Below are 9,726 nucleotides of genomic sequence, written 5' to 3'. Positions count from 1 at the left end.
AGCCTGGCCGAGCCCGAGCCTGGTTTGAGCCCGAGCCGAGCTTTTGAGCTTAACGAGCCGAGCCGAGCCTGGCCAAGCTCGGCTCGTTTACACCCCTACTTGCTCTGTTTACTTTTTCAATTTGGTTCCATTGCATGTGTATTATGATGTAGAGTATATGATGTATGCCATGTTGCACCACCGTACACATGATATATTGGATGATCCGAACGATTGATTATTATTTTTAATACTATGATTATGCCTACAATACGCATGTTATATGTATTTGATGATCACAGCAGTTGATCTAATTTACCATCATGATGGAATGAACCACTTCACACATGGCACATCCATTAAATACTCAGAAGCGTTGTTTTTTTTTTTTTTTTACTATAATGGTGCCCACCATATACATGGCATATGCATATGAGTTGATCTCATTTACCATCATGATGCATGGCATATGTATATGAGTTGATCTCATTTACCATCATGATGCACCACCGTACGATAATGAATTTTTACCATATTTATGACATAATACCTATGTATCCTTTAAAATTTACCAAACATGCACTATTTATTTTGATATTTTTTTTCCTTGTCAAGCCGATTATATCATGACTTTTGGGTCAGGAGTGCATCATATCCGAAAACAAAGTTATTTTGTTACTGCTGCAGAGATGGTACCTCACCATCTAATTACTGCTATCACGCTCGCCGATTCATAATATTTCATATTTTTTTAAAATGAGATTTTATTTAGTAATTTGATACCACCAAAGTGGGTCAACCAAAATTAGATTGTGTATTGATACCACCAAAGTGGGTCAATCAAGAATGATTTTGTGTATTGATACCACCAAAGTGGGTCAATCAAGAATGATTTTGTGTATTGATACCACCAAAGTGGGTCAATCAAGAATGAATTTAGCGAGTTGATTCCACCAAAGTGGGTCAGCTAAAAGTAAAAATTTTGAAGTCACCCGATAAAAGTTGAATTTTTGTTGATTTATTAAGGAATGCCATACCCTAAGGTAGACATTTTTTAATTTTTTTTTCTGCAGCAGGAGTTTGCAGATCGACACATGTTTGACCTTGATATGATTTCCTTGTTTTTCATATTCACACCATGGATTTGAAAACGGCATCAATGAACGAAAATTTTAAGGTAGAAACCTTGGTCGGATCCAATTTTCAAAAATGGAAAAAGCAGATCAAATCGTTAATATCCTTTCAGGAACTCGACATAGCATTAGACAACCCTTGTCCACCTGCAAGCAATAGAGAGAGAGAGAGAGAGAGAGAGAGAGAGAGAGTTGAGGCTTGGAGAAAGGCTGACAAATTATGTAGCCTTTTGATCAATAGATCTGTGACTGAGGAGATAGGCAAAACTCTTAGCGGGTGCAAATCTGCTAAGGAGTTGATGGCCAGTTTGGAGGCAAAATTTACAGGGTCATCAAAAGCTAGGATGCACTCACTAATCAAGAACTTAATCAACACTAAGATGGCTGAAGGAGATGATGTCAGAGAGCACATCTTGAAGATGGGAGGTTTCATAAATGACTTAGCTTCCATTGATTGCACTTTCCCACAAGAATTCGTCACATTCGTTATTCTGAGTAGTCTTCCTCCTTCCTTTGACACATTCATGGCCAATTACAACACTAGTGACAAAACCTGGAATTTCGATGAACTATTAAATCGATGCATACTTGAGGCTGATCGGAAAAAGGCAAGTGTTGAAACTTCAATTGCAAACCTTAGTGAAAACAAGACGATGAATGCTGGGAATCACTATAAGAAAAAGAAGTATTCCAAGTCCCAACCCAATTTTAAACCTCGCCAAGCCAACTTCTAACCTCAACATCAGAAAAATACAAATTTTCCTAACAAAAGGGTTGCCAGTAATAAAGTGTGCTTCAATTGTGGAATTGTTGGACATGTCATGAAAAACTGTCGCAAACCAAAAAAGCCTACTACACCGTTCAACAAAGGTAAGGTTGAATCCTTTACTTGCACTGAGGCAAATATTATGAATGAACATTCAGACTCTTGGTGGATTGATAGTGGATGTACAGCTCATATTAGTAATTCCGTACAGGGATTTAGGACATTAAAAAGGACTGACGGGGCTGAGGCGTATATCTATATGGGGAATAATGAAAAGGCCAAAGTTGAAGGCGTAGGATGTTTTGAGCTCGTATTTGGTGATGGAAAAACTTTAATTTTAGATAGAACTTTATTTGCTCCGACTATTCGGAGAAATTTGATTTCTGTTTCTGCTTTGGATTCTCTTGGTTATTCTTTTCTCTTTGAACATGGAAAAATCGTAATAAGGCGTGGAATGGAATTAATAGCCAGTGGGTATAAAGTCGATAAACTTTATGAGTTATGTTTTGATGAATCCATGAATGTTGAAAGTCCTAGTTTGAGTAACATATTCAAACGACCTATTGATATGTCAAATCACACTTTGTTGTGGCACCATAGATTATGTCATATTGGAAAGGATAGAATGTCTCGCCTTGAAGGGATGAAATCTTGAATAACCTTTATCTTGAATTGTTGGGAGAATGTGTTGACTGCATCAAAGGAAAGCTTTCTCAAACACCTTTTTCTCACAAATCTTCTCGAACAAATGAACCTCTCAAGTTCATCCATACTGATGTTTGTGGTCCTTTACTCCTTACTACCATTGATGGTTTTAACTTCTGCATTACATTTATTGATGATCATACACGTTATGGGTACATTTTCCTACTTCAGAAGAAATCTGATGCTTTTCAAACTTTTAAAATTTTCAAAAATGAAGTTGAAAATCAGCTAGATAAGAAGATTAAAACCATTAGATCTGACAGAGGTGGAGAATATTTCTCTAAGGATTTTGATTCATTTTGCTCGAAAAATGGGATTATTCATCAGATGTCTATGCCCCATTCTCCGCAGCAAAATGGGGTGGCATAACGAAGGAATATGACTCTTATGGACATGGTCTGATGCATGATGGAGCGTGCTGATCTTCCTACCTTTCTATGAGGAGAGGCGCTTAAAACCGCTATTTACATTCTAAATCGTGTCCCTTCCAAATCTGTTCCTCATACACTTTTTGAACTTTGGACCGGAAAGAAACCTAGTCTCCAACATGTGAAGATTTGGGGTTGTGCTGCTCAAGCTCTCAAAACTGGCCCTGGCAAAAACAAACTTGAGAGAAATCAATCGACTGCTATTTCATTGGATATCCATTAAAGTCCAAAGGCTATCGATTGTTTGACCCTCTCTCTCATGTGATCTTTGAAAGCAGAAACGTGAAATTCCTTGAGAATTCCTTCTTTAATGAGGTTCGAAAGAAACGCAGAGTTGAATTACTTGAATTTTATCCATCTTCTGTTATTCAATCCGCTTCCGTTGCTCAACCATCTCTTGATTCCGATAGACCTCATAGAAACAAGAAATCAGCTATTAGCGGTGACTACCTTGTTTATTTGGAGGAAACACTTTTCATGGAACCTAACGTCAATAAAAATGATCCTATAAATTTCTCAGATGTTATTAATGATTCTCATTGCATCCTTTGGATCGAGGCAATGAAAGAAGAAATAGATTCCATGAAGAAAAATGAAGTGTGGGAACTTGTTGATTTACCAGAAAACTACAATCCTATTTCCTGTAAATGGATTTATAAAATAAAGAGAAACGCGGAGGGGAAGATTGATAAGTTTAAAGCCAGACTTGTAGCCAAAGGTTTCACTCAAAGAAAAGGAGTTGACTTTGATGAAATTTTTGCTCTAGTGGCTAGGAAAGATTCTATAAGAGTCATTTTGGCTATTGTTGCGCACTTTGACTATGAACTCCATCAAATGGACGTCAAGACAACGTTCTTAAACGAAGATTTGGAAGAAGAGATTTTTATGCATCAGCCAGAAGGATTTGCGGAAATTGGAAAGGAGCATCTAGTTTGCAAACTTAAAAAGAGCATATATGGCTTAAAACAAGCTTCAAGACAGTGGTATTTGAAGTTTCACAACGTTGTCACTCATTTTGATTTCTCTCAAAATCCTGTTGAACATTGTTTGTATGCAAAGTTTAGTGGGAGACATGTAGTTTTTCTGGTGCTATATGTCGATGATATCCTTCTAACAAGTGATGACAAGGCTCTTCTATTCCATACAAAATCTTTTCTTTCTAAATCTTTTCTTTCGAAATGAAAGACTTAGGTGAAGCTCCTTGGAATAAAGATAAACCGTGATAGAGAAAGAAGGTTACTTTCCCTGTCTCAAGAATCCTATATTGACAAAATTCTTCAGAAGTTTGGAATGAAAGAATGTAAACCAGGAAGTGCACCGATGGTCAAAGGAGACAAATTTAACAAAAGTCAGTGTCCCAAGAATGAATTAGAGAGATCAGATATGTCAAACAAACCATACCGATCTGCAGTGGGCAGTTTCAATTGTGCTATGACTAGCACTCGACCTGATCTTGCTTTTGCCAGCAGTGTTCTTGGAAGATTTCAGCAAGACCCCGGTCTGCCACATTGGGTAGCTGTTAAGAAAGTCTTCAGATATTTGAAGGAGACAAAAGACTATGGGCTTGTTTATGGTGGATCTGACCAGCTCATTCTCACTGGTTATGCTGATTCCGATTATCGAGGATGTGAAGATACCCTCATATCAACCACCGGATATGTCTTCACGTTGGGAGGTGCAGCAATTTCCTGGAAAAGTCAGAAGCAAGACTCGGTCTCCTTATCTTCCACCGAAGCTGAATATGTTGCATGTAGCGAAGCCGCTAGACATGCAATATGGTTGAAACAACTCCTCAAAGAACTTCGTGTTGTTGATTCCATCAATTATCCCTTGACCATCTTTTGTGACAATTCTGCTGCCATTTCTCTGACCAAAGATTCAAGAAACCATCCTCGAACCAAACACATCTGGGTTCAGCACCATTATGTTCAACAAAAAGTGAATGCAAAGGAAATCATTGTGTCGAAGATAGCTTTCGATGATTAGTTGGCAGATCCTCTCACTAAAGCTTTATCTGTGAAAAGCTTCAAAAAGCATGTGTCAAACATGGGACATCATCATATGAGTAAGATGTTCTGATTTTATTGATTCTATCAAATAAATTTTATGCTATAGGTCTTTTATATATGGCAAGAGTTCATATGTGTTTTGACTAAATAGTGTGACAAGAGTTCATGTAACATGTGACAAGGGTTCACATTAAATGGAGTGGCAAGAGTTCACTGGAATATGATAAGAGCGCTCATAAGATAGATGACAGGAGTTCATCTTAAGTGGCAAGAGTCCACAAATTGTGACAGGAGTTCACAATAAATTGTGACAGGAGTTCACAAAATAAACTGTGGCAGGAGTTCACAGTATTTGTGGCATGAGTTCACAAAATAAGTTGATCCTGATAATAATCCCTGATAATTGTGTTTGTCGGAATCTTATTTCACAAGTACTTTGATACGGGGCATGGGCGATCAAAATAATTGGGTCTACCTGTCTGTATTGGGTATGCGTGAAATTTGATTGAGAAAGATTTTAAAGGCCAAGTGGGAGATTTGTTAGTTACGTGTCCTTTAAAACCTCCTATTATTTAGCTAATTTTAATTACTCTTATCTTAACGGATTCTTATTCTCCTCTTTGGCCATGACTCATAACTTGATAATAACAAACCACAAATTCAGCGATTTTGATCTTATCTTCATCCGACATCTCTAATGGGAGAGATTTAGAATGAACCGGAATTATAAAAGGGGGATCACACCTTGGCTCTTGGTATCGTGAGTTTTCACAATCTGGCCATTAGATTTGCCATCTCAGCCAAGGTGTTCTACCTCCACAAGGTTAGTATTAAATTTATTTATTTTCCATTATAAGAAAATTTAACACATACAAGAGGATGAGTCTTGTAGGCCATCTATGGGAGAGGTTATTCGAGCAATGGAGGGAGTTCTGAAGTGAAAGTCCATCATGTTCCGGCGTTTCTCTGGCGACTTGCACAAGATTACTAGAGCACAGTATACTCGGATTCATCAGACATTACTTATCTTATGGTGAATGCCTCTGTCTAATTCTCACTCCATCAGATAGAAGCAGTGGATCATGGTGGGTTTTCAATTTCTGAAGTTCCATTGGAGTGAGTTAGATTCAGATTAGTTTTAAATCTTTGTAGTAGCTTAGTCTCTATTAGTTTATTTGGACGTAAATGGTTTTATGATTTTATTGTAGTTCTTACGAAAAGAACAGGAGAGGCTTCATGTATATGATCACAGGATGGTTTGAGCTTTAGATTTCTTCTGCCTGCTTTTGGGTATTTGATTTTTCGTAGGGAAATGGTATTTCAACTCACTTTCCCTGCATTTTCATTGCCATTTTGTTTCTTTTTCATGAAAATGAATATTTTTTAGGAAAAGACAAAAGGAAGAGGGAGAATCAAGCTTTTGTTAGGAAAAGATAAAACAAAATGGGTGGATATATTATGAGATTTATATGGTGTAAGCCCACTTAGTCACGTATTTTTCAAAAAGTACTGTACGGACCACACTATAGGATGATCCAAACCGTCCATGTGATGGGCCACAGTGTAAATAGGTTGTGCCTAAAACATCGTTTCTATGGGATGATCCCAACCCTCTATCTATAGCGGAACTGCATATTATGGAAACCTCTATAGATCGGAGGGCTAGGATCTATGGAAATGGTTTTGGGGGAACAGCCTATTTACGTTGTGTTCCATCACATGGATGGTTTGGATCACTCTATGATGTGGTCCGTACACTACTTTTTTAAAAAATACTGGATTATAAGGGCTTCACCATATAAAAATTCCATATATAATTCCCTTCTCAAGGAAGGGTAATGTTTAATCTCTTATATGGATTTCTTGGAAATGAAACATCTGGCTCAACACACGCTTAGATGTTCTTGAACAAGATTTGTAGTTTGGACACATATGTACCGTGACCGAAACCGGACATCCGGTGGGATACCACACCAGGTCAGATAGCTGTCTAAATGGACCCAACATGTATGAGCAATGGTCCAAAAAAGTCCGATCAAACTGGCGTGACTGGTGTAAATTTTCCCCAGCCGTAAGTATCAAGTTAGTCCACATCCATTCTTTTATGGGCCCACCCTGTGAAAGCCCTTGAGCTACGTGTTGTAGGAGGCAAAGTAACTTAACCCTCCACGAATGGTGATGAAGTGCGTGGGCTAAAAGAGTCTATCAGAGTCGATGCCTACGTTTTCTTCTAAAATAACAAAGATGTCCATGTACCGGATTTCCTATAGGGCCCACCTCTTTGGATGATCTAAATCATTAATTTGTTGGTCCCGTGAACAGAAGGGTTAGGATTAAGCCCCCACCCCCACCCCCACCCCAGAAGCTGGAGAGACATCAATGAAAGCAGTGTTTAAAAATGCGGATGTGATGCGGAATGCGGCCAAGAAAAAACCTTGTCGACTCGGCGCGGATGCGGCCAAGAACGCGGTTGACACGGGTGACACGGTGGAGAGTCAAAAGAGTTTATTGACTCTGTAGGGCAAAATGCGGAATGCAGGTGTAGTACAATGCAGAACGCGGCCAAGGCAAAAAGGAGTCAACTCAGGCGAGTTCCTTATCGAGTCAAGGAGTTTTTAAACACTGAATGAAAGTATCTTCTCCTCTGCTAGATCACTTGTTTGACGCCGATGGAGTCTGCCACTATAGATTTCGGAGAAGAATCACCACCAACAATATACTCCATAAGAAATTGTTCGCACCGTCAAAGAATATTTACAGCCCTACAATGCCAATTATGTCGAGAGATTTCGGGTCTTCTTCTATCCTTGTCATAAGTATCCAACCCATGTTAAGAGATGGATCAGATTCGCAAGAGAGAGGGGGGTCAAGGAGCTTGAACTAGATTTCTGTAAGAGATACTCTTTGATTCTAAACGGGATAGTAGAATTTAGGAAAACAAGTGAATTGCCCCATTTTCTCTTTGCTTGTGATTCTCTAACACTTATACATTTGAGTTACTGTGTTTTCAATCTTCCTTCGAATTTTGTTGGTTCAAGTAAACTCAAATTCATCATGAGTGGCATGCTTGAGAAAGTGTTTCTCAATTGCACACTACTTGAGAGACTGACTCTGAATGTTTGTAACAACAATCTCAAATCAATCAAGGCTTCTGCTCCTGATCTACGACTTTAGAGCTTGACTGTGGTCCATTGTTATACACTTGTACAACCTTCAACCTTGAGACTTTCGCTCCAAATCTCCAATCATTTCATTTCAATGGCTATTCATTCAAGAACATCGAGTCGTTGGTTGTTGTTATTACGAGTCCTTGTGATTTATACTGTGAATTCGAATGTAATCGAACCTAATATTATCCGATCTGTCTCATATCAAGATTCTGACACTCTCCAACGAGGTTCTTTTGGTATGTGATCACTCCTACCTTTAAGTAATGAATCTGTTAATTTTCTTTCCCTCCTAATGAGTTTTATACAGTAGATCTCCAGTCTCCTTATAGGAAATGGTTTATTCGCACGAGGCACCTGGAAATATTCCCATAATATTCCACAATCTTCAAGAATTACAGCTTCTGATGGATAACTTGTTGAACGAAGAACTCACTGGCGTACACTGCTTCTTTCGAGTTTGTATTTTTCCTCGTCTAGAGAAACTTTTTATAGAGGTTTGTTTAATTTTAAAACCCATTAGTAATTTAACTCCCATTCTTTTATTGATTACTTTCTCTGTAAATTTGGTCATTCATGGCTGATTTTGTTATGGAACATTGAACCCACAGCTCCCAAAAACTCCTGAAAATTATCCCATGAAAGAAGATGAGGGAGCCCCAGCGGGCCCAGTGAAGTGTGTTTTCGATAATCTCAAGGCAATTAAAATGAGTAGCTTTCGAGGGCAGAAGAATGAATTTTTTTTTGGTGAAATTCTTCATGGAGAAAGCAATTATACTGGAATCTTTGGTATTAATGGTTCCTGAGAACGGTATCGGCGACATAAATAAGGATTATTCTTCAACATCCCAATCAGAATATCTTGAGATGCCATTAAAGCTTCTCCACGAGGAGTTACTGCTCTTACCGAAGGCATCACGCAAAGTTTAGATAGTCTTATGTGAAAACCCGGAAGATTACCACTATACTGTTTAACTTGTTGCAACTTTACTGGGTTTTATCTTCGGAATTGATATTTCCACACCCTTTTCCAGCATTTCTACTCCCCTTTCGTTTGTCTTTTCCTCGAAATGGCAAACAAAAGGAAGTGGAACAGTGGAAATGTTGGGAAACGGGTGGAAATATCTTTTCCTTTTTATGTTGCAGTGTGTAATCTGTGGAATAGCAGAAAATAATCCCTATTATCAGCTCGGATGGCAAGCTATTTTATGGCTTTTATCAATTCCATTACTATTTTGCAGAGTGGATGCTTTAAGTTTATGCAAAGGATCTTATTTCTATTTTACAATACTTTGATGCTCCATATATTCTTTAGTGAGAAATTTGCATAATCTACTGCATTTTATCTGGTGGGCTCAATTGTGGAGATCATATACCCTTAAAAAATCATATTTGTTGGATGATCTCTACTTTATGGTCTTTCTCTTGAAAAAGGATGATTAAGAAGTGAACAAAAATCCACATTCAACTAATCAAATGGGTTTGAATGTTCAATTAGAGCTCTGCATTTATTATATTTCATAGAACATAGAAAATATA

The 9,726-nt window shown here is 38.1% G+C and overlaps 2 long non-coding RNA genes across 2 annotated transcripts; both read left to right on the top strand.

Annotated features, from left to right (window-relative positions):
• The first annotated feature begins 1,073 nt into the window (after window positions 1-1,073).
• LOC143883861 (uncharacterized) lies at window positions 1,074-6,288 on the top strand. The gene is made up of 2 exons (XR_013252573.1): window positions 1,074-5,843; window positions 5,913-6,288. It is a non-coding gene; the product is annotated as an uncharacterized LOC143883861 (long non-coding RNA).
• Window positions 6,289-7,020: 732 nt separating this feature from the next.
• LOC143882505 (uncharacterized) lies at window positions 7,021-9,429 on the top strand. Its single transcript, XR_013252250.1, has 2 exons — window positions 7,021-8,684; window positions 8,799-9,429. It is a non-coding gene; the product is annotated as an uncharacterized LOC143882505 (long non-coding RNA).
• Window positions 9,430-9,726: the final 297 nt, after the last annotated feature.

This window comes from Tasmannia lanceolata, unplaced genomic scaffold, assembly GCF_043159265.1.
Source record: "Tasmannia lanceolata isolate RefF3 unplaced genomic scaffold, GAP_Taslan_0.1 ptg000008l, whole genome shotgun sequence".
Taxonomy (NCBI): Eukaryota; Viridiplantae; Streptophyta; class Magnoliopsida; order Canellales; family Winteraceae; genus Tasmannia; species Tasmannia lanceolata.
Note: the sequence above shows the minus strand (reverse complement) of the source record. Positions and strands in the feature narration are given on the sequence as shown.